Consider the following 24,044-nt stretch of genomic DNA (forward strand, 5'->3'; position numbering starts at 1 on the left):
TCTGGGTCCCTGAACCCCAATACCATCTTCCAGATCCAGCCTGAGAGCAGCCTCGACCGCACTTCTTCGGCGCGGAAACCACCCTGCTGAAGCGAGCCTCCCCCAGAGGGGTGCAAGCTCGGCGGACTGCAGCTCGCTTCCCCCCGCAGCCGAGGGCGCGCAGAGCCGGGGGCGCGGGCGGCTGCAGGGCCCGGCGCGCCACCGCGCGAGCTGCTGGGTCACGGCCCGGGCCGCGCCACCCGTTCAGCGAGGAAGTGACGACTGCGCCGTCCCGAGAGCAACAAAGTTTGAGTCTGCGGGCCGTGCTCGCCTGCGCCCCGCGCCCCTCCGAGCGGCCCCGGGATCCAGCGCGCAGGTGAGCCGCGGAGCTTGGCGGCCCCTCCGCAGCCGGGGCGCCGACGCGGTGCCCGGAAACATTCGGGGCAGGGGCTTGGCCGCGCGGGCGGGGATGTGGCGGGACGGGTAGGGCCGGCTGCGCCGGGCTTGCGTGCGGGGGGTGCTGCAGGGAGGGAGCTCGGCGGCCGGGATCCGGGCCCCGGGCTGCGCCCCTGTGGTCGCCGGTTTGCCGCAGGACTTAAACCAGCCAGGGCTGCAGCCGGGCCGCTCCGGGTGCCGTTGGCTAGCGGAGGGGTGCAGGGAAGGGGCCTCCCGTGTCCTGCGTCCGAGGCTAGTCCTCCGCCCGGCGCCTCCCATCGCGACAGGCTGGGCGCAGCGGTCCCCCAGTTCCCGCCCGGTGCTTCCCAAGGAAGCGTGCTCTTCCTCTTCGTAGCCCTCGCCGAGGTCGCAGGAAGGAAGTTAAAGGAACTTTTCCCCCCATTTTTCTTAGCTTGGCCTGACAATGACGAAGAGCAGAGCAACTCGGAAGTTTGGGAAAACAACCCTACGCATTTCCAAAATGCAAAGCCAGAATTGCCCCTAAGCACCCTTTGAATAAACCCCTCTGACTCCCCCACCCTTTCTCCTCCCACACCATGTCCCAAGCCTGACAGTAATCACTAAGGCCTAACACTCTGCAATTTAGCCATAAAAGCTGTCAGCGCACCCACCTACATATGTGAGTGTTTTCTATATAAAACTCCAAAACCCGCTTCCAGTGGACTCTTTGAGGCATCTCGCTCTTCTCTGTTTTCTAAAACTGCTAGGGCTGCAGGAATGTGCTTGGGAACTTTGATGGTGGTTCCCGCCGCCCTCGGTAGCCTCGTGGAGCAGACTTTTTTTTTTTTTTTTTTTTTTTAAGAACAGCTGAGAAGTTTATGACATCCCTGCAAAGTAACCTGGGACTGGCGGGCCGGGCGGGTGGCGCCCTAGCTCCCTGGCTTGGAGTCTTCAACTGTAGCAGCAGCAGCGGCGGTGGCGGCGGCGGGGACGCGTTGGTGTGTGCAGGAATGTACGTCCGTGCCGTAGAGACTCCTTTGACATGGGATGTCTAGAAGTTGAATGGTGCAGTTCCTAGCAGCAGCTTCCTGGCAGCCTGTAATTACAGCGTGATTGCACAGTCAGGCCTTGTTGGCGTGCATGTTTATACACAGGCTATTGTGCAAGACCTCGGGGGCAGAGAACAAAATGCAGATTTGCATTGCAGATGCCCAGGACAGATCTGGGTCTGAGCTGCAGTCACCAAGTTCTTTTTGGCCTTTCACCTTAGCTAGGTGATTTATTTCCTTGTTTCTCCCTAAAACTCGGACAATTTGCCAGACGCCAGAGAAGTGAAGTGGACCCGGGAGGGCAGGATCCTTTCACTTCCACCTCAGGCAGCCTGAAAACTATCCCAGGAGCTGTACCCTTATTTGTGCCTGTAGAAAATGTGGGATGATGTCAGCAGGAAAAGGAGATGGGAGATGGCTATCAACATCCCTAAACGGGAAAGCAGTTTGAATTAGCAAAATTGCATGGCGGCTGGATTGGGGCCTGGTTGCAAAGAGGACACATCAGACGTGTGACTGTGCTGGTGAGCTAGACTTTGAGCCTTGAAGTGTCAGCTGCAGAAACTTAGTAGGTGGGTCCTAATTCCTTCGTTGTGTTCTGGGCAAAGGGAAGAGTGCTGGGACTTTAGGCTGTGTCTGTGCCAGTGTCGGGGCGAGGGTCCGACGGGGCAGGGGGCGGGGAGGCAGAGGAGTGACTCATGTTCATTTTCTCCAGAGGAACTCCCCCACCCCCTTCCTGAGCAAGGCCTGCTACACAGACCAGGGTGGGTGTCCTCACACCTCCTGAACTGCTGTGCTGCAGGAAGGGAGCTAAGCCTTCAAGTGTGGAAAGAAGGCAAACAGGTTCTCCTTGAGGGCCTCAGAGGTGGCTAACTGTAGTAGAGGGATTTAAAACACAGTCAAAAACATGTACAGGATGCATGCTGGGTCATTCTCCTCACATGCGAAATCACAGCCCCCTCTCTCCCTGCCCCAGGTAGAGACTCTGCCAGGGTAGCACTCAGCCCTGCTAAGGGGACTGTGTGACTCGGCAGCAGGTACTGATGGCCTGGCACACCAGAGCTTCCCCATGCCTGGCCTTCTCCCCAGCCTAGTAACTGAGTTAAACCTGGTGGGAAAATGCTGTTTTGCAACCTCATGCCAGCTGCGTGTCACGGGCACAGTGACCATTTGTCAAACCAAAACATTAGGGCATAATCCCTGGCAGATACCTATGTGCTTCCAGAGACTCAAGGAAAAGCATGTGAAATCAGGACGTTTCTGGAAAGTCTGGGACTTCAGACATAGTTGCCACAGGGGAATGAGGGTTAGAGCAAAAACACCGCAGAAGTAGGAGTTCCCATGAGTTGCACAACCCCTTGTTTTGGGTACATTTGGGTTTTCACTGAATTTGATTGTCAAGGTCTTTGTCAGCTGTATCACCTGACCATGGCTGCTTTAGTAAGAGCCTACTGGTACCCAGAACTTGTCTGGAGGGGCGGGGAGGGGAGCATTCCCTTCTGACCCCAGCGGAAAGACAGCTTTGAGTTTGCAGACCTCTGTGTTCATGTAGACCATGCAGAGACTAAAAGTGCCCAAAGGCCCCAGGGAGTGTGGGCAGGAGAGCAGTGGAGAGGGACCACTAGCAAAGGCCAAAGAAGGAAGGACTCAGGCCCCTCCCCCTGCCCCCCGGAATTGTGGAGCCACCTAGAGCAGTTGCCCATCCATGTCATCAGTTCAGCCTGGCTGATTTTTGTGCATAACTCATGCATGCCCTTCCCCTGGCTTGCTCAGCTCTGCCTCTGTATTCACAGAACTTACCCTTCAGTTGTACCCAGCCCAATTTAAGACCGGAAATTTAATCCTGACTTCCTCTTCCACCTTATATAAATGCTGATTTATGGCCTAAAGTTACTGCCCAGTTCATGGCCCCAGAGCAGCCTTGCCTACTGCCTCACTATGCACAAGTAGGAACAATATTGAAAAAGCTCTGAATCAAAACGTGACAGATTTTTAAAAATCATTTTATTGTTTTAAGAGGAGAAACTGGGCTTCCATGGTGGCGCAGTGGTTGAGAGTCCGCCTGCTGATGCAGGGGACACGGGTTCCTGCCCTGGTCCGGGAAGATCCCACATGCCGTGGAGTGGCTGGGCCCGTGAGCCATGGCTGCTGAGCCTGCGCGTCCGGAGCCTGTGCTCCACAATGGGAGAGGCCACAACAGTGAGAGGCCCGCGTACCGCAAAAAAAAAAAAAAGAGGAGAAACTATTTGGGCAGTTAGGAAGCTCCCAGCAACTTTGACAAAAACTCCGAGGCTCCACTGAGGGAGGCAGATGGCAACGTCCTCTGCAAGAGGATGGTCTTAGTATGGAGGCCTTTTATGCTCTCTGGGCCCAGTATTTATATTTCTCTTCATCTGCCTCCTCCCAGCTGCCTCCCTACACTGCAATTCCATGTTTGACATCACAACTAACCTCCAAAAAAGGAGGCAGAACACCTCCAGCCAAAAGAGGGCATTCCAGACTCTGAAGAAAGTGCTGCAGTTTTCCAGATGACCGGCAGTTCTGTCCTGCAAATTTGTTTCCTTCGTTAAAATGAGCCCCCCTTCATTTCTCATTCTCACTGAAGCATCTCTTTGTGGGACCCTTAAACCTTTTTTTTCTTTGTCTACATGACACAGGGCAATGCTTTACGACTTTCTCTCTCAAGTGCCACTTGAAATACACACAGGTCTTTGAAAAAGCCTGGGATAAAGAGCTCCTCTGTAATCTCACTTAAAACGCCTGTTTGCAAGGGTCAGCCTCCTGCTCAGCAACCTTCAGTGGCTCCCCACTGTCTGCACAGTAAGGATCAAACTTCTAGGATGGCAGTCAGGGCCTTCCACACAGGGGTCTGGCCTCCACTGCTCTCCTGCCCTAGCTCTTTGCTCTGACCTGGTGACCCACTCTGTGTGTTTGTCCAAACTGCTTGTGGCAAGCATTCCTACCTTTCATACTTCCCTGGAAGTCTGGAATACCTCCTCTTTCCTCTCTCCTACTTGGTTCAGTCTTGCTCTCCTTTTTAGCACTATTCATGTTCCCCTCCTTAAGAATTTCCCCTGTTCTACCCTGTGGGCCTCTCCCTGGAACTCCAGTAACATCCACTTGGGGGGCCCTGATGAAGAAACCTTGAAACTTGGTCTAAAGGATTTTCAACTTCTCCTTTGGACCATAACTCCGATCATACCCTTCATTTAGCTTCTTAAATGTGCTTTTGGGTGGATCAGTGTTATCACTTTTCAGCTAAACTGGAAGTCCTTGTTTTATATATCTTTGTATTCCCAGCCCTGGGGTTCCTGGTGAATGTTGGATGATGAGGATGATGGTGAGGATGATGAGGATGCAGCAGCTGCAGTGGCCTTCAGATATTGTTGGCTGTGCGTAGGCACACACCCAAGCCAAGCACCACGGACCACGGTCCCCAGTCTTTTTTTTTTTGCGGTACGCGGGCCTCTCACTGTTGTGGCCTCTCCCGTCGCGGAGCACAGGCTCCAGACGCGCAGGCTCAGCGGCCATGGCTCACGGGCCCAGCCGCTCCGCGGCACGTGGGATCCTCCCGGACCGAGGAGCGAACCCATATCCCCTGCATCGGCAGGCGGACTCCCAACCACTGCACCACCAGGGAAGCCCTCCAGTCTTTTTTATGGCGGGGGCTGGGGGGTTATTTATTTATTAACATCTTTATTGGAGTTTAGTTTCTGGTGTATCACAAAGTGAGTCAGCTATACGTATACATATATCCCAGTTGGTTCCCAGTCTTTATTCTGAACATTTACCCAACCCTGCCTCCTTCTGCCTGTTGGCCTCTCTCTGGTGCCTCCTAGCTTTGTACCTCTTGTTCAGCTTCTTTTCCATTATTTCTTCCCCCTGGTTGCTAGACAGTGTCTGTCCAGCTTCAGCACTGGCTCTTCCTTGTCTTGATTTGGGCCTAGTTCATCTGCCCCAGGATGTCCTAAGCCTGAGCATTGGCTCTGTGGGGAGAGCATCCATTACCTGGGTTCCTCCAAGGAAACCAGACTGATAGAAGGAGGTAGGGCCAACTGTCAGACACACTTGTGAGGAAGGCAAAGAGATGCTTCCTGGTTGACCATAGCTTTGATTTGCCCAAATAGGCATTGGCTTATAAAACTAGGCAAAAGTGTAAAACTGAGTCTTGGGCTTCCCTGGTGGTGCAGTGGTTGAGAGTCCGCCTGCCGATGCAGGGGACACGGGTTCGTGCCCCGGTCCGGGAAGATCCCACATGCCGCGGAGCAGCTGGGCCCATGAGCCATGGCCGCTGAGCCTGTGCATCCAGAGCCTGTGCTCCACAATGGGAGAGGCCATAACAGTGAGAGGCCCGTGTACCACAAAACAAAACAAAGCTGAGTCTTGGACAGATACTTGCTAAACCCTAACATCAGGTTTAACTAGGAGGATTCTGATGTCTCCACCCAGTTCTCATGCTATTAATCTCTACCTTGCCATATAAGCTAGATTCTTTTTTAATTGAGATATAATTCACATGCCATAAAATGCACCCTATACACTAAATTCCTTAAAAAAGATTTTAAAAAATAAAATCTGGTAGATTCTTTTTTCCCCAGTTTTCTTCTCAAAAAGGTAATATACAACCCAAATGCCCATCAACAAATGAATGGATAAAAATGTGGTATATGCATACAATGAAATATTACTCAGCCATAAAAAAGAATGAAATTCTGCCATTTGCAGCAACATGGATGGACCTAGAGAATACTATGCTCAGTGAAATAACTCTGGCAGAGAAAAACAAATACTGTATGATACCACTTATATATGGAGTATGAAAAAATAATACAAATGAAGGTATATGCAAAACAAAAACAGACTCACAGATATAGAAAACAAACTAGTGGTTACCAAAGGGGAGAGGAAAGTGAAGGGACAAGTTAGGGGTATGGGATTAAGAGATATAAACCACTATGTATAAAATAGATAAGCACACATATTATATAGCACAGGGAACTATAGCTGTTATCTCGTAATAACTTAATGGAGTATAATCTGTAAAAATACTGAATCAGTATGCTATACATCTGAAATTAATATAATACTGTAAATCAGCTATACTTCAATTTTTAAAAAACAGGTAATACATACCTGTAGTTCAAAATTCAAAAGACGTAAGTTATACAGTGTAAAGTAAGTCTCAAAAATAATCTCAGGGCTTCCCTGGTGGCGCAGTGGTTGAGAGTCCACCTGCCGATGCAGGGAACACGGGTTCGTGCCCTGGTCTGGGAAGATCCCACATGCTGCGGAGCGGCTGGGCCCGTGAGCCATGGCCGCTGAGCCTGTGCGTCCGGAGTCTGTGCTCCGCAACGGGAGAGGCCACAACAGTGAGAGGCCCGCGTACCGCAAAAAAAAAATAATATAATAATAATTTCAATATAGACAATAGATTACTATACAGATATATACATACGTATAAAAATGCAATGGAACTAGAAAAATAAATGTGTATTTTAACCTTGAGGGAAGGAAGACCTTCTTAAGAAAGAGACAAAACAGAACTCATAATAAAATACTGATAAATTTCACAACATAATCCTTTGAAAAAATAAATTTTCCATCCCCTATTGTTCCCCATTTCTTCATTCTGTCAGTGTCCCTGTCTTAGGCAACTACAATTTGTCATTTTTCAGCTATGCTTCCAAATGTAGCTTCTGCACATAGAAGAGAGTATGAATCTATAAACAAATGCTGGCATACTCTACACAGCATTCTGTATTCTGTGTTTTTCATTTTTAATGTGTCTTGGAAGTTATTCTATATCAGTGCTCATGGAGCTACCTCACTTTTTCCATTGGCTAAATTGTATTCCACTGTATGAAAATGCCATCATTTATTTAACTAGTCTACTACTGAAGAACGTTTGGGTTGTTCCTAGTCTTTTGCTATTACATACAATGTTGCAGTCAATATGTTGACTTCACTTTTAACTGAACATTCTTGATGAACATAAAAGGGGTGAAACTGGGATTTACCTAGAAAACTATTTCTGAAAAATTATGCATAAACTGCACTTAATAAACCAATATTGTCTAGAATCTGCTGTTTCACAAAAGAATCAATTTTTAGAACTGTAGAAACTTCTATAACTTTTAGGACCTTAGGGACTGCTATCATCCCACCTCTCTTTTTGATTTTTGTTGGGTTTTTGTTGCTGCACGGGTTTTTCTCTAGTTGAGATGAGTGGGGGCTACTCTTCCTTGCAGTGCACAGGCTTCTCACTGCAGTGGCCTCTTGTTGAGGAGCACGGGCTCTAGGCGCACGGGCTTAGTTGCTTCACGTCATGTGGGATCTTCCTGGACCAGGGATCGAACTCGTGTCCCCTGCGTTGGCAGGTGGATTTTTGTGTGTGTGTGTTACACGGGCCTCTCACTGTTGTGGCCTCTCCCGTTGCGGAGCACAGGCTCCGGACGCGCAGGCTCAGCGGCCATGGCTCACGGGCCCAGCCGCTCCGCGGCATGTGGGATCCTCCCGGACCGGGGCACGAACCCGTGACCCCTGCATCAGCAGGCAGATTCTCAACCACTGCGCCACCAGGGAAGCCCTGGCAGGTGGATTCTTAACCACTGTGCCACCTGTGGGAAGTCCCCCGCCTCTGTTTTATAGTAACTGCAGTAACAGCATCTCAGATAATTTAAATCTGGGAAGGGAACCTATAGTAACTCACTTTTAACTAAGGGTCAGAGACAATAATTGACTTCTCTAAGGTCGCACAGCTGCAGAATGGAAGAGTCAGGCACAAACCCCACATTCCATTTCTTTTCACCATCTTGCATTGATCATCTTAGTCATCATAATCATCAGTTCCAGCCTATTTGTAAACCAAGGATTGTGTTTACAATTCCATCTCTTTAGTTTCCTTAAGGCAGTACACAAAGATTTAAAAAGAAGAAACTTGACAGAAAACAAAACCAAAAACCAGGGTTGGAGTGAGGTCTTTAAGACGAGGGATGCTAGAAGGCCCAGGAACACAGACTCAGCACCTCTTGGGCAGCCAGTTAACGCAAGGCTGACTGTCCTCACTGGGCATTTACAGAACAGCTGCAGTGCTCTCAACACTGCATGTGGCACAAGGGGTGCAAAGCAGGATCCCACTTGGCCCTTCTCTCCAGGAGGCTAACAGTCAGCCTCTGAGATAGGTTGTAGCCAGAGGGAAAAACAGACTCAGGGTGGATTAGTCACTTAAGAATGGAATTTGGTGGAGTTGCATTTTCTGGGGGTCAGGTTCTAAAGTCAGTGTGTAAAGTGAAAAATAAGAATATAATCAAGATTAACCTTGAAAGTCCCTTAGGAGGACACCAGGTAGGCGGCAGACATACTGGCTCTTGATACTTACATTCATCTTAGGCTGTTCCTCTAGTTCTGGAAGAAGTTGCAGTTTCCAAGGTCAAGCAGCAGATGAAGTGTCTTGAATTTGAGGGCTCTGTAGTATGAAATATGTGTGTGTTCAAATACTACAGTCTCACTCAGCATGCCGAGATACTTATACTGTGATATCCCGCAGGCAGCAGGCTCAGGGCTCTTAGCCCATGCTCACCCCTGAATAGAAGGCAGGTTTATAAGTTAGGAAATAACCATAGGACGTTAAGCAAAAGAGGCTCTTCGAACAGGTGAGCAGGGTGTAAAGGAGAGATCCATGGAGTGGGTTTTAACTGCAGGATTGCAGAGGAAGGACTTATGCTTGGGGTGACCTGTCATTGGGTGTGGGGCTGGGCGAGGGCAGTGCCATGTGGAGCAGACACTTTTCTCTGCTCTAAGGCCCTAGCCCTCCACATCCGCTCTCCTTCTCTCCCCTTCCCCTGCCTGCCTTCCCCAGCCTCCCTACTGCAGGCCATTGTAAGGGGCCTGCAAGGAATCTACCTCATGAGTCTGTGTCTGCTTCCTCTGTGGCCTCCCAGTAGCATGTGCTTTGGGACAACTTAGGAGCCAGATCCACTCCCTGATCCCCACTTCCACTTGCACTAGAGGCGGGGAAAGGCTCGGGATTTCCTCCAAGGAGGCTGTGCTGACCTACCCAGCTGGCATTTAGGATCTGAATTCCCAGTTATGGAGAAAAAGAAACCTGGCCACAGCAGTAGCAGTGGAACCCTGCCCATCGTTGTTTATAGAGTGCTTTCCCCCACATTCTTCCTTCTTTTACTCACTCATGCTATATGCATTTATTGAGTCCCTACTGTGTGCTTAGCTCTGTGCTAGGTACTGGGGATGCCTCCCCCTTCAAGGTGTTCACGGTCTGTGAGGGAGACAGACACACACAAAAGCCAAGAGCCATTAGTGCCACGGATGTCAGTGTGAAACTATTCAGGGGTCTGCAGGGCTCAGAGGAGGGACAGGTCGCTTCTGCCAGGCCAGAGGAGAGAGGACCATCAGGAAAGGTCTAGGACGGCCCCAGTGCCTTGCACGGTGCCTGTGCCCAGGGAAGCCTGGGGAATTAATGACTGAGAGGCTTTCTGGAGAAGGTGGTGTTTGAGCTGAGTCCTGAGAAACGAGTAGGCATCCACCAGGTGGCAGGTGGGCAAGGGCATTCTAGGCACAGGGAGCTTCTCAGGCAGGGCCTGGAGTGGAGGCGTGAAACAACACGGTCTTCTCCGGCAACTGCAAGCTGCGGGTGTGATGGAGCACTTGTAGGAGGGGGTGCAGAAAGGGACAGGCAGGGGCCAGGTCATGGGCCAGCCATTTGTATCAGCGGAGAGATTTAGACCTTACTCTGAGGGCACTGGGGAGCCACTGAGGACTGATTGTGTGTGTGTGTGTGTGTGTGTGTGTGTGTGTGTGTGAGGGAGAGAGAGGATCCAATTTTCTTTTTAAAAGGTCACTCACTGTGATGTGGAGGATTGGCTGGAGCTGGGGGAAAATGGGCAGTAAAGAGACCAGTGAGGAGGTCATTGCAGGAGGTCACTGTGGTCCCTGGGGTGAGATGGAGGAGTCTAAGCCAGAGCGGTGGGGGAGGGAGAAGCTGGGTTAGGAAGGTGTCAAGGGAGTTGGGTTGACAGGCCTTGAGGACCAACCAGATGAATAGAGCAAGGGAGAAGCTGAAGTGCTTCCTTAGGTTTCTGCTTGAAACAAAGAAGGAGGAACAGCTTTTAGGGAAGAGACAATGAGTCTAATTTTGCACATGTTGAGTTGGAGGTGCCTCTGGGACATCCAAGAAAGCAGTTCTAGTGGGCAGTTGGACATATGGGTCTGGGGCAGGAGAGTCCCTCAAGGGATGGCAATGGGTGGCATTGCCCACTCCACGAACTCTAACCAAGCTGCCCCAAATAAACATCATTTAAGTAAAAATGATTACTTACTGTGCAGCTACAGCTTCAAGACAAGTTCCAGACAAACCCAGTTACCTCCCAGTAGCCCCCTCTGTCTGTCAGGCACTCTGGAACAGACACTTGGGAATCACCAGAACACAGAAGGTGGTTGGAGCTAGGGGAGCAGATGGCATCACCCGTGGAGAGCATGCAGTAGGAGGCAAGAGGATCACCGTTTAAGGGGTACGGTACTAGGCAAGTCAGCGACGGAGACCAGGAAGGAACCCATGGGGAGGAAGGAAGAAAACCAGGAGAGCATGATGTCATAGATGTCAAAGGAGGAGGGAGCTTTGCATTCTATAACAGGGACCATGGTTTTGTGCACCTAGTACAGCACATGGCACATGGAAAGTTTTCCATAAGTCTTTATTGAATTGAGTTGAAGTTGATCAACTGTTAATCATTGGGGATGTCAAGAAAGAGAAGACTGAAAAGAATGATTGACTTAGGAATTAGAAGGTTCCTGGATCTTTGCCATGGGTGGGGACTTCTCATTTGATTGAACCTCCCTGAGAAATAGGTGGTGCAGGTATCACCAGGTGCCCTAGGGTTGGAGTGACATGTACAAGTTCTAGAACACAGGTTTCTTGACTCCCAAGTCCACCTTTCCCTGAACTGATGGGGAAATAGGGAAGAGTCCAAGGGAGTGATAATGCTTTTAATTTCTGATATTAATGCCCCAAATTGGGACATCTGGTTAGAACCAGGGGCAGGATGAATTGTTATATTCAGCATTTACGTCATTTGTTCTTGCGATTATTAGGTGGCTGTGATCCTCTCAGATGTGTGAGTATTTAGATGAGACTCTTTTCCCAGAGGGAAAGATAGAAGCTTAAGCCTAGGTGTTGTCTTAGGGGGGTGGGAGGGCAGTGCAGAGGAGTCAGTGTAGAGGTAGAAGGACATGCTGGGGTAGTCTAGGTCTTTGGTCTGCAAACAGCAGAAGCTGACTCTGGCTAAATTAATGAGAAAAGGAATGTACTGGAAGGATATCTGGTGACTCACTGAATGTCCTGGAAATCTGGAGACTGAGGCTTAGAAATCAATCAGGACCTGTGGGAAGTTGGGTAGCTGAAACCAAAGACAAGGTGATGATGCCACTGGCCTGGCATCACTGCTGCCTGCTAACCTGACTGCTGCCACCACCTCCAGAATGAATTTTGAACTCTCCCTGATTCTTTGTGTCACTCAATCCACAGGCAGAGCCCAGGCTGAGCATCTGGTTGACCAGCTTAGGTCACATGCTCATGTTCTCACAGATTCTGGAGGTTACAGCTTCCCCAGTTGCAGGTGGAACTCTCCCTCCCACAAGGACTCACAATGCCAGGTTCCTCAAACCTGGGGACAGGTACGCATGCCACGTGGACAAGTGTCCACCATAGAAGCCAGAGCCCATTCTAGCCCTCAGACTGGGATGACTGGACAGTGCTGGACATGAGGTGGAAATGGGGCGTCCCCCATAGGCCACTGAAAATATCCATGTTTTGATCTTAATCTTTTTGGACATCTTTCTGAATCCTTTAACCTCCAGCTAAACTTTAGGATTCTTTTTTTTTTTTAAATAAATTTATTTATGGCTGCATTGGGTCTTTGCTGCTGCATGAGGTCTTTCTCTAGATGCAGCAAGTGGGGGCTACTCTTTGCTGCGGTGCGCAGGCTTCTCATTGCGGTGGCTTCTCTTGTGGAGCACGGGCTCTAGGCACGTGGGCTTCAGTAGTTGCAGCACGTGGGCTCAGTAGTTGTGGCCCGTGGGCTCTAGAGTGCAGGCTCAGTAGTTGTGGCGCACGGGCTTAGTTGCTCCGCGGCATGTGGGATCTTCCCGGACCAGGGCTTGAACCTGTGTCCCTTGCATTGGCAGGCGGATTCTTAGCCACTGAGCCACCAGGGAAGTCCTAGGATTCTTATATGCTCTGGAGATCTGAGCATTTCATTAGCAGTTGGATTTTTCCTCTGGAATTTGAAGGATTCCAGTGGAAAAGAGAGCTCATCCCAGCATCTGGATCCTCCCTGCACATTTGATTCCACTTGGAAAACTTCAGCGCTGCCTTGTAAGGACAGAGGCCAGAGCTTGGCTCTCTCTGGCTAAAAGGCAGCTACAGTGCAAATTCTGTTTCTCCTCTGGGGTTGGGCGAGACCCACAGGGCCGTGAGGTGTTTGAGAGGTGCTACCTTGCTTTTGACTGGGGTTTGGCTTCAGGCTTGGTGCCGAAGTTGTCCAAAGTGACAGGAGGAGGCTCTTCTCACGTTCTAAAGATGTCAACCTGGTGGAGATGTCCTATCCAATATCCTGCCTGAGAGAGAGCTAAAGGAGGCAGGGCTTCACCTGCCTGGGGCCGTCAGCATTGCCAGTTGCATCCCTGCCCGGTTTCCTCATCCAAACAAGAGGGTGTTTTTCTGGTGAGCACCAGCTCCCTTCTTGCCCTCAGATCCTCTGATTATAGTTCTTTGACATCAGGGCACCCTGACTGAAATCTTGGCCGTTCAGTTCCAATAACCTTAGACGAAGGGATTAATTTGCTTTAAAGAGAAAAATGCGGTTTTGAACTTCTGGACTCATGGCTGTGGTGGTGGCTACCAGCATTTCAAGGGTCTCTTCCACTGGTGCCTGTGAGTGGGGAGCTGCTGCCTCCACGAAGCTGGGTGTGTCAAGGGCTGGGTTCTTGCACCCCGGCCTGGAGGTGATTCCTGAGGCTGAGGCCTGCTCACCAATGTGGGGTCAGGGTGACCCCCGGGAAGGACGGAGCAGGAGTGTTCCTAGCCAGTGTTGGCTCTGGCACAGTTTACACTGATTTGCCCATTTTTGTCCAGATGACATAGAATCGTGTTGAGAACAACACAGAAGCAGAAAAGAAGTCTTGGAAGGATCTGAGTTATTTTGACTGAAGCACGGCTTTGATCACGTCACCCCTCTTGAAAACCTTTGAGGGCTGCCCAAGTCCTGCGGGAGGAACCTCACATTCCTCAGAAAGGCCCCCAAGGCCCTGAGAGCCCCAGCCCACCCCTCCACCTCCTCTCCTGCCATTTCCTCTTCCCTAGCGCCGCCCTCTATGTTCTCTCTGCTCCTCCGTGCTCCTCCAGGCCTCTGTGCCTTGTTGTTCCCCCTGCCTGGAGCCGTCCTCCCTGCCCTTTTCCTGGCAGAAGCCCACAGAACCGGCCAGAAGTCACCTGCTTCCTTGCTGCCTTCCTGAGCCGCCACCTTAGCATTTCTGCAATCGAGCTTCCCCACAGGAGGACGCTGGCATCAGCTGCAGGTGTGCCTGGCTCCCCCCTGGCCTAGCACTGTGCCTGGCACACAGTAGGTGTCCCGTGGTGGGACCGGAAGGGCGGCCTGAGGGGATGTGAGGGCGTAGGGGCAGGCCCAGGACCTGGCCTCAGTCAGGGGGAACGTGTGATTGGTGAGCTGATAGCCTCCCTTTGCACCTGCTGGTGGAGCTGCTGCCTTGGTGGCTTTGCTGTTTCTCTGAACCTGAGGGAGACCCTGGTGAGGGTGGGAGGGGGATTTAGGGCCACAAAGCCCAGCACCTGGGTCCCCCTCACCCTGAGGAGGCATCTACGGTGAGGAGCTGGTTTAAAGGTGGCAGAGACTCTCCTCCCCGTCAGCCCAACCCCTGAAGAGGGCTAAACACCAGCTGCCCTTGGAGGACCCCTTAGTGTCCATGCCTGGCACTGTCTGCTGGCTTTGCACAGAGAAGGAACTAGGGAGAATGAGTCAGCACACCATGAGAGGAGGCGCTGAGGCTCTAAAATGGAAAGCCCTGTTCAGCCGAGTGACCGTCAGGACAGGCTGTGGCTCTTTCTGTTGGAGGAAGAGGAGCACCCACCTGACAATGACTGCAGGATGCAGCAGGAGCCCCAAAGCAGGCACTTGGGGTCTCAATTTGTCTATAAAATGAGACACTTACACCACATGTGGTTCTTTCCTGCTCAGACATTCCCCAAGCCTGTGAACAGAGCCTGGCAGGCGGTGTCTTTATGGTGCCTCACAGTGGGACCTGTGTTACCTCACAAGAGGCTTCCTGGTGTGGAATAGTTATCCGGGGTCTGCATGCCACCTAGAGAGAGCCGTGGAGGAGCATATTTCCCACCATACCTGATGAGGTGGACTTTCTTTAAGAGATTTTCTTTCTCAAAGTTGAACCCACACATGCATGGGCCTACTTGACCGCCGGTGAGTGCATGGCCTCTGTGGTTTGCAAAATATGTTTCCAGACCTGGAATCACATCGTATTTCTAAGATCTCTTTTGGGAACCCACTGAAGTGTGTCTTTGTTCTTGGCCCTTGGAAGATCAACTCAGAGGAAACTTCAGTGGTGGGGTGAGTTTGATGTCCTAGGGAGGTGTTGGCCCGTTTTGGGAGGGATCTGTTTTGGGATCTGCCTTTGTTTCTGCCTCCAGGGGGCCTGCTCCCTCCTCCTGCCCAACTCAGTCCTCCACCTTCCTACTCACATCTCTGTCCTCCTTCCTCATCCCTCCCCAGCAAATCAATGGAGCTACCTCTGAGCCATCCTACCTTGCTTGGTAGGATTGGGAGGTGTCAGGAAAACTACTTTGGAAAAAGATAGTCCAGGTAACTCACCTAGAACGATATATTTTTTAAGTGTAAAACTTGAAGGTATAAAAAAATGTTAATTTCCTTTTACGTACTAGTATTACTCTTGGGAATTTATTCTAAGGAAATAATTCTAGAAAGGAAAAGAGCTATACTCACAAAGATATTTATAGCAACGTTGTTTAAAATAGCAAGAAACTGTAAACAGCCTCAGTGTTCCACATGGCTATATAATTTGTGATACCTAGACTCAGTGGAATATTGTGCCACTGTTAAATTAATATGAAGATGATATTAATTCATGCGAAAGTGCTGAAGAATTTTGGTGAAAAAGTGGTTTCTGTTTCAACAGGCAAATTGCAGATACACTTGATGAGTGCATAAAAACTGATTACATTGGCTATGGTATAAATTGGCATAAGGTAAATACAAGATTTAGGTGAAGTGGTTATGAGTGGAGTATTTGTGTGTTTGAAATTGCTTTACATATATACTTTTGTATAATACTTTAATATATATTATATAACATATATTAATATACTTGAATATATTATACCTTTATAACATTTCTATTATATATTAGTATACTTTAATATATACTATACTTATATAATAATGTATATACTTATATATTATATACTTTTTTAAAAAAAAGACCTTAACTTATCAACACCTTTGGATCTGGGTGGGAAGGAGGCAAGGGGGAGGAACTCCAAGCCTCCCATCTGTTACCACCTGAAAGAAGGAACTGCTGTGTCTTATCAGCCCCCTGCACTGCAGGGGCTGGAGAGTTCAGATTGGCTGAGCCTGACTTCATAGGCTGACTAACTACATAACTTTGGGGCTCCCAGTGGACTCGGCCTGGTGCAGGCGACCCCCACGTGGCCTCAGAGCCCCAGATGATTGTTTGCACCTGGGTTTCTAGGGAACCAGCCCAGTGAGTACATGTGGCCCTGAGGCTCTGGCTCTAAGCCGCCCACTCACCTCGAGGCTGCCCGATCCTGCTGGCTCAGGCACAGGGGGAGGCAGATTCTCTCTTCTGCAGTTCACACAGGCAGCAGGGAGGGGTGTGCTTTGCAAAATGACCTCCTGCACGGTGTTGCACAGATTCATTATAGTATTGAAACTTAGAGTTGCCCTTTAGCCAGCCTCGTGAAGCCCCCCACATTCATCCGGCCTACCTCTGGCTTGGCCTGCAGGGCCCTCTGACCCCTCCCATCTTGCCATGAGCTCTGCTGGGACTTGCAGCTGCAGGTGTGGCCTGTGGCTGAGCAACTGACTGTCTTCTGACTGCCTTCTGACCACCTTGTATCTCTGGCATCTCAGAACCTTGGGACACCTAGTGCACGGCCTTCTCACCCATCACTCCCCCTTTGGGTTGCCTCCCTGCGTGTAGCCTTTTCTTCTTAGTAGGGAACTTTCTTGTCACGTGGCGTGTCTGTTGGAGGGCCCATGATCATTCTTTCCCTGTGACTAGCACAGTCCAAAGCAGGAAATGGAGACTCCTTATGTTGCTTGGCATCCCGAAGTGGGTGGAGCTGGAGAGCCCTGAGCAGACCTCCAGCGGGCAGGTTGGAGCCTGCTAACACAGAGGCCACCGCAACAGAACGTGTGGAGAGATGGGTTATCGCAAGCACATATCCGCTAAAGCCAAATTCCAGAACTGGCAAAGATTTGGAGTTTGTCGTTCCACGATCAGACTGAAATAGGGCCTTGTGGCTGGCTGTTTGCCAGAGTCAGAGAGAAACTGGAGAGCGTGTTGGGCACAGAGCTTGCTTGTACACTCAGGAGGGTAATCAGGCCAGTTTCATGTCTTCCATGACACGCCGGCTTGTGTGTGGGTTTGGAGGCAGGCTTGGTGAATATCCATGTTCTTCCCTAGAATATCGTGTTCATTTCCTAGATGCCGTGGTCCCATCCCCACCCTCTACAGTGACCGCCAGCCAGCTCCAACGGGATCATTGCTGGTGGTGTATTAACTGACACAGAATCTAAGTAACATGCTGTCTTCCTGAGCCCAGGACCCAGCAATAACTGCTCGTCTCAGTTCCCTAATTTATAGACCACGTGCGTGCTCCAGGGTTGTCAGCAGCTCAGTTTCTTGAAGCTTGAAACACATTTCCATAGAAACAATGCTATAAATGGTAGTTGGGTTCCTAGGCTAGCCCACAAAGAGCCCTAGTGTCACCTACGAAGTTGCTGAAATGAGGTATTAGTAAAATTGAGAGCGCAAATGCAGCAGTAAGAGTTAGCACCCAGGACTTTGGAGGTTAAATGGTGTGGGTTTATTTGTGTAACTTTGTTTCTTTGGTGGAGGTGTCTTTCAGAGCCCTTCTGACAAGGGAAGCTCTGGGGCCCTCCCCCTACCTACAGTCATAACCCCTCCTCTCCCAGTTTACATTCCTTCTTCCTTCCTCATCAAGCCAGGGCCCTGGGCCTACCTGCGCCGGGGACCAGGGCTGGGGTGTTTTTATTATGAGGAAATACTGTTCAAAGGCCTTAACATCATCAGTGTCATCATCATCATCATCATCATCATCATTATTATTATTATTTTTTTCGATATGCGGGCCTCTCACTGTTGTGGCCTCTCCCGTCGCGGAGCACAGGCTCCGGACGCGCAGGCTCAGCGGCCACGGCTCACGGGCCCAGCTGCTCCGCGGCATGTGGCATCTTCCCGGACCGGGGCACGAACCCGCGTCCCCTGCATTGGCAGGCGGACTCTCAACCACTGCGCCACCAGGGAAGCCCCATCATCATCATTATTTAAACCATCTTGATCAACTTAACATAATAAACATTACACCTTAGCAATTTGCATTGTTCAGAATTCTCTCCTGATTGCTGCTAATGCTCCTATGGAAGTTTTAACATAGTTGATAAGTCCACCTCTACTATTTTTGTACTGATTTTGTCCCTTAACGTGAGTTCATCAGATGGTTTTATCAGATTGTTTCCATGTGGCAGTCCTTTCCTATTTCATTCTGTTAACATACCATTCTGTAATCTGAATGGAGTTCCATTTGGGGGGGTGTCTATACATAGGTGCTATGAGCATCTTTTATAAAAACTCCTTGGTGGTGCTATTTTAAGTTGTTCTCATGGGATCTGGTTCCCTGACCATAATTATCTGATCGAGTCTTAAACTCTTGCAACACAATGCAAATCACATTCTAGAAAGATTTGAACAGTTTATAGTGGTACGGCAATGTATGTGCAGCTGTTTCCTGGTGACCCTGCCAACAGCTTTCTTGTTTATTTACTTATTTTCACGTTGACTCTGGCCATAATGGGCCCTTAATGGTGTTCTAATATGCATATCTTAAATTGCTGCTGAGACTGTACATTTTTCCTCCTGATGATTTACTGCTTGTCCTTCCTTATGTGTCAAAGGGTGCTCATCTGTGACTGCGGAGCCTCCCCACGTACATGTATCTCCTTGAACCACTTTCCTGTTAGGAAGTGCAAAGTCCTGCCTTCCTCCCTCCCTCCCTGGCTGGGGCCCCGCCCCTTGAGCTGGCTAGCGGCCTCTCCACACCTGCCTGGTTCACCACCTCGGCCACTCCCTCCACCACCTGCAGCCCTTGGAACTGGCTGGGACTGATGCTCTGGGCGGGGCCGGCTGGGGCTGGGAGGGGCCAACAGTGGGCGGCGGGGGGCGGGGGGCGGGGGTGGCGTGATGGAGGCAAAGGTGCCAGGCAGGGGCTTGCCTGAGTGGTTCTGAAATAGGTTCATGAAGTGACCTCCTTGGAGGGAGGCCGTGCTGGGAGATACTGGGAGGAGCCACAGACCATGAGGGCTGGAGAGGGCACAGGAGTTCATCTGGTCTAAGGGTCACCCACTCAAGGCCTGTAGGGAACAGGGGGGATCTCAATAACAGAGGCTGGCTGGGTGCAAGAAAACAGCACAAATGAGATGATAAACAATAGTGACCCGAGGCCTAGGAAGGGGTGGAATCTGTGGAAAGTTGGAATGTGTGCGTCCCATCACAGTGCCGTTCCTCTCCTGACGCCACGCCCCTTGTGCTGCTACTTAGCTCCACCTGCGAGAAGGAGGGCCCAGTGTGGCCAGTGTTCCAACTGTTTTCATGACACACCAGAAATCCCGATTTTTAGCTTAAACCTCCTGATTTAAATAAATGTTGAAAATCAATTTAATTCAATTAAAATAAAATACATGAGTTGGGTCAAATACAGTGTATCTGGGAAGGAGAATGGCCTGTGAGCCTCCAGTCTGTGACGCCTCATTATTTGATGTTTTTTCTGGGAGAATACAGGCCCAGGGAGGTATCCTCATATAGCAGAGAGAAGGACTCAGAGAGCCCAGAGGTCAAATACCATCTGTCTGACCTTGGAAGAGCTGTTTAACCTTTCTGAACCTCAGCTTCCTTATCTATAAAATGAGGATAAGGGCTTCCTCTCAGGACGCTGGGTGGACCCATTGGGCTCACATCATGTCAAGCATTTAGTAGGTGCTCAGTAAATGTGTTGATAGGTCCCGCGTGGGGTCATCCAGAAAATTAGAGGAAAAACTAGACTTAGAACGTCACTTTCCTGACTCCCGGTCCAGAGCTTGTTCCACATCACATTGGCCTGCTTTCATGGGAATTTCCAGAGGTGTTTGGACACAGGGGTCCTTCTGGTCCCTGGGCAAATGCAGGTCACTTTATGAGAGCTTGCCTGACAGCTACTGAGCTCAGGTAATAGGGACTTAGCTCTGTGGACTTTGCCTTGCGGTCCCCAGAACCCAGGAGATCCAGTCTCAGTAGTAGTAGTAGTAGTAGTAGTAGTAGTAGTAGTAGTAGTAGTAGTAGTAGTAGTAGTAGTAGTAGTAATACCATACAGGGAATTCCCTGGCGGTCCAGTGGTTAGGACCCGGTGCTTTCACTGCCGGGGCCTTGGTTCGATCCCTGGTCGGGGAACTAAGATCCCACAAGCTGTGTGGCATGGCCAAAAATAATAATAATACCATACACCACTGAACCTAAGAAGCCAATGATTATAAAACGACCATTATTTTATTTACAACTATGGAAAAGAAAATGCTGCTAATTAAACCTTGATGTGTTATCAATTGTAAGATGCATCCTGACTTCAGAGATATGAAAATGTGCATCTTAGAATGGAAGAAACAGAATAGTAATAAAAGTAATGATAATAATACTTACATTTTATTGCCTACCTCAGAATTCCACAAATGTTATTTGTGCATTTATCAACAAGCACTTACTAAGCACCCAGCATGTGCAGGCACTGCGTAGGCACCAGGGATACAAGGTGACTAAGATCTAGGCTGTGCCCTTCAGAAGCTCTGAACCTAGTAGGGAGATGGTGCAGGAAGCAGCTGTAGAGCAAGGTGTAGGGGATGAAGTCAAGATAAACAGACCATGCCATGGGAGTTAGGAGACAGAGTGGCTGGTCTGATCCTTAGGGACAGAGACCAAGACAGTTCGGGGTGCCAGGGATTGATTTAAGTTCTCCCAGGAGGCAGGAAGTGAGGGAAGCAGATTTGGGCTGGGGGAGAAGCTAAGCAAGGAGGGATGTGTTGCAGCTGGAGCTAGCTTCAGCCAGATACCACAGGGAGCCCTGCAATAGGAACTGCATCACCACAGATTTGATCCCACCTTTCTTTTCGACCCACCCCTCTCCATCCCCCCCCCCCCCTTGTCAATCATTGGCTGCAGTGCTCTCTCCCAGCACAGGCTCCCTTTGAGAACGGGGCAGCTGTGAGCCCTTAGCAGTCAACACTCACAGTAGCTGGGAGTCAATACTCACAGTAGCTGCACTCCCAGTGCACCAACCTGATTAAGGGGCTCTGGGAGGGCTCCAGCAGTGTACACTACAGTGGCCGTGCTCTGCTTGGAGAAGTCAAGAAAGGCTTCCTGGAAGAGCTGCCCTTAAGCTTAAGTCAGGACCAGGGTATGGCGGGTTTACCTGTGGATGAAAGTGGGAGGAGGAGGAGCACGTGTGAGAAAGCAGGCATCTTGGGGAAGTTCAGGTTGTTAGGCTATGTGGGCCTGGGGCTGGGAAGTAGGGCAGAGCCAGATCATTCCAGAACTGCAAGTGCCTGACAGTCTGGCTAACAGTCTCAACTTTTTGCAGTAGATGGGAGGTATTGAAAAGGGATGTGATCGCTCTGGTGGCAGTGTGGGTGATAGGTGTGCAAGACTAGAAGATCAGTTAGGAGATGAGAAAAAATGGTAGTCAATACTTAGGAAGACTTAACGTACGCCAGGCACTGTTTTAAGCTCTTATCATCCCCCTCTTGCACATGAGAAAACCAAGTGGTTAAGAAACTTGCTCAAGGTCATCAAGCTAGTGTGAGCCGAGAATTGGACTCAGGTCTCAGCCTGTGCTCTTAACCTGGACATTCCCATGAATATGAATTTTGGCTTCTAGTCCAAGGTGCATCATTTGTATTTGTTTTCATTTAAAAATAATGCCTTAAAGCATGCCCAGTGCACACCCTGGATCTTGAAGGGCCCGTTCCTCCTGGCCCACAAACACAAGGTAGGGAGGCTGAGCTCCAGAAATCAGATCGTGAAGGAGTCTGTTCTGAGGTTCTGCAGGGGACGTGGGACTGTGCTGAAACGAGGCCTTTGGGAAGCTGGTAGCTCTGGTTCTGTGAAGAAAGGGTATTTCTGTCCCCGTGGCCCTGCTGGCCCACCCTCCGTGGTGGCCACACCTGTTTTGTCCTTCTCCCTATCCCCAGCCAGACGTCTCTCCTAGAGTGACAGCAGCAACTGGGGACATCTGCAGAAGTTCCCTCTCAGGCTTGACAAAGGCACTCAGAACCTGGCCCAGGCCTGCAAGAGAGGGAGGTGGAGGCGGGGGTAGGAGGGCCACGGGATGAGGACAGCTGTAGGCTGCTGGCAGGCAGGCACGGCCCTGCCCCGGAACAGGTGAGGTAACCGTGAACTCAGGCGGAGGGCCCCCTGGGTTTTCACGGGTAAAAGAGAAGACAGTGCAGGGACTTCTCAGCACATGGTGGCTTAACTGCACAGCTGGGGTTTTGAGCTCCCTGCTCCCTCAGAAAGGACGTGGCAAAAAAGGGGTGAAGAGAAGGCACAGGCATCAAAGAAGTGTCCCTATTCGGGCTGGGTGGGTGCACAGTGGAAAAGCTTGTAGGGAAGGACACAAAGAACAAGGACTGGGCAGAAGCCTTGGAGAGACACCTGGATGGGACATTGAGTCCGTGTTGGAAAGAGTCTCTCTGGGCAGAGCCCGGCATAGTGTCACCCTGAGGCTGATGGGGGTGGACCTGGGGTCCTTTCAGAGGAAAAAGAATCTTGACTGGACTAGGTTTTTGAAAGGGAGAAGCTAGTTTTGGGAGAAGGGGATATAGGGTAAAACAGTTTAAAAAAAAAATTGTAACCTCGTATAGGTACATAGCATGATAAAGCAGTTTTCTTGTCCCTGTGATTCTCCAAAGTCCCGAGAAAGGCATTCTTTTATTGTCTGTGTAGCAAATACTTACAGTACATCTCCTAGGGAGCCAAAATGCAAGACTTGGAGAAGGTAAGTGTCAACTTTCCTAAGATCACACAGTGGGTTGGCTTTAGTTAGGCAGGACCCAAACTCAGTCCTGGTTCCCTGTTCTTTCTACAACCTTGTCTTTCTTCTGTTTTAACTGTAGGTAATGAGGTCCTAGAGGTAGTACCTTTATTCTGAAAAGCGAAATGACAACAGGGACACAAGGAACATAAGGGACATAAGGAACCCAGCATTGTGGACTTGGGATTTCCTCAAAGGTATTTGTACCCTCTATTCCCCACATTCCTGTAAAGGTTGGTTATTCACTTAAACACACCATGGGTGCTGGCCTCGATGGAAAGTCCTGACAGAGAAAGGACAATGGAAAAAGGACAGGAACGCAGGCATGGGGTTTGGGGTGAAGAAAACTCCTCTTTTAAATCGTGAATGATGGAAGCAGAAAGTTAGAGGCCAGGTGGATGGGTGGTGAGAACCTGGCTTCCTTGGAAGCTTTGTTTTCTTTTCTCTTAATAACAGCTTTGTTGGGATGTAATTCACATACCACAGAATTCACCCTTGGAAGTTTCTTAATGGTCTCAAGCTTCTTAATGGTCTCAGAAGTGGTTGCTGATGACCACTCAGGGCGGTGAGGGGTCACTCTGAGTGGAGTCCAGGGAGCTGATGCCATTCTAGGAAGCCTCTCTAATGCCATATTCTACTGTCACTGGGACCCAGAGTTTGAAATCCTGTCTAGGGTGCTTTGCTTCCTGGAGTGTTTCTCAGCAGATGCACTCCCTGGGAACTGGAGCTCTGTACCTCTCTCTTTTCTGCAGTTTGTAAAGAAGCTTGCTGGTGGAGAAAAGTCCGCTGTATGGGTAAGGTCCCTGGAACACCATTTTTCTTTTTTTCTTACCCAAAGGGCACCCTTCTGAGCTGCCTCTGTAGGAACGGCTGGAGCTTCTAAAATCAAAACTTTCACTTCACATGTCAGTGATTCTGCACTGTCATATCTGCAGCAAAACTGACCTCCAGGGCTTTCCCGGAAGAGCTGCAGCTTTCTTTACACATCCTCAGCTGCCTGCCTTTGGGAGGGAGACTTCTCCTGCCAGGCAGAGGCCATCTGGGACAGTCTTGGGCCCTCCTCCCCTACACACGCACATGCCGTTTCTCCTCCCTCTCTTCCTTTGTGAGCGTGAGCTGCTCCAAGATGAGCAGGGCTGTTCCAGGTCACTGACTTCTGTTTCTCACGCATCCTGCCA

General features: G+C 50.0%; 1 protein-coding gene across 4 annotated transcripts in view; it reads left to right on the forward strand.

Moving 5' to 3' along the window:
* The first annotated feature begins 244 nt into the window (after positions 1–244).
* The window catches only part of MIDEAS (mitotic deacetylase associated SANT domain protein), a 64,816-nt gene continuing 41,016 nt past the window's right edge, over positions 245–24,044 (forward strand). Inside the window, exons 1-3 of one of the 4 annotated variants that reach the window (XM_067028167.1) lie at positions 245–355; positions 22,949–23,063; positions 23,619–23,660. The gene's annotated coding sequence lies outside the window, so the exon portion shown is untranslated. Of the gene's footprint in view, positions 356–1,973; positions 1,997–22,948; positions 23,064–23,618; positions 23,661–24,044 lie in introns of those variants that run through there. The other 3 variants (XM_067028169.1, XM_067028166.1, XM_067028170.1) reach the window with 3 other exon arrangements.

Source organism: Kogia breviceps, chromosome 3 (assembly GCF_026419965.1).
Source record: "Kogia breviceps isolate mKogBre1 chromosome 3, mKogBre1 haplotype 1, whole genome shotgun sequence".
In the NCBI taxonomy this organism is placed as follows: Eukaryota; Metazoa; Chordata; class Mammalia; order Artiodactyla; family Physeteridae; genus Kogia; species Kogia breviceps.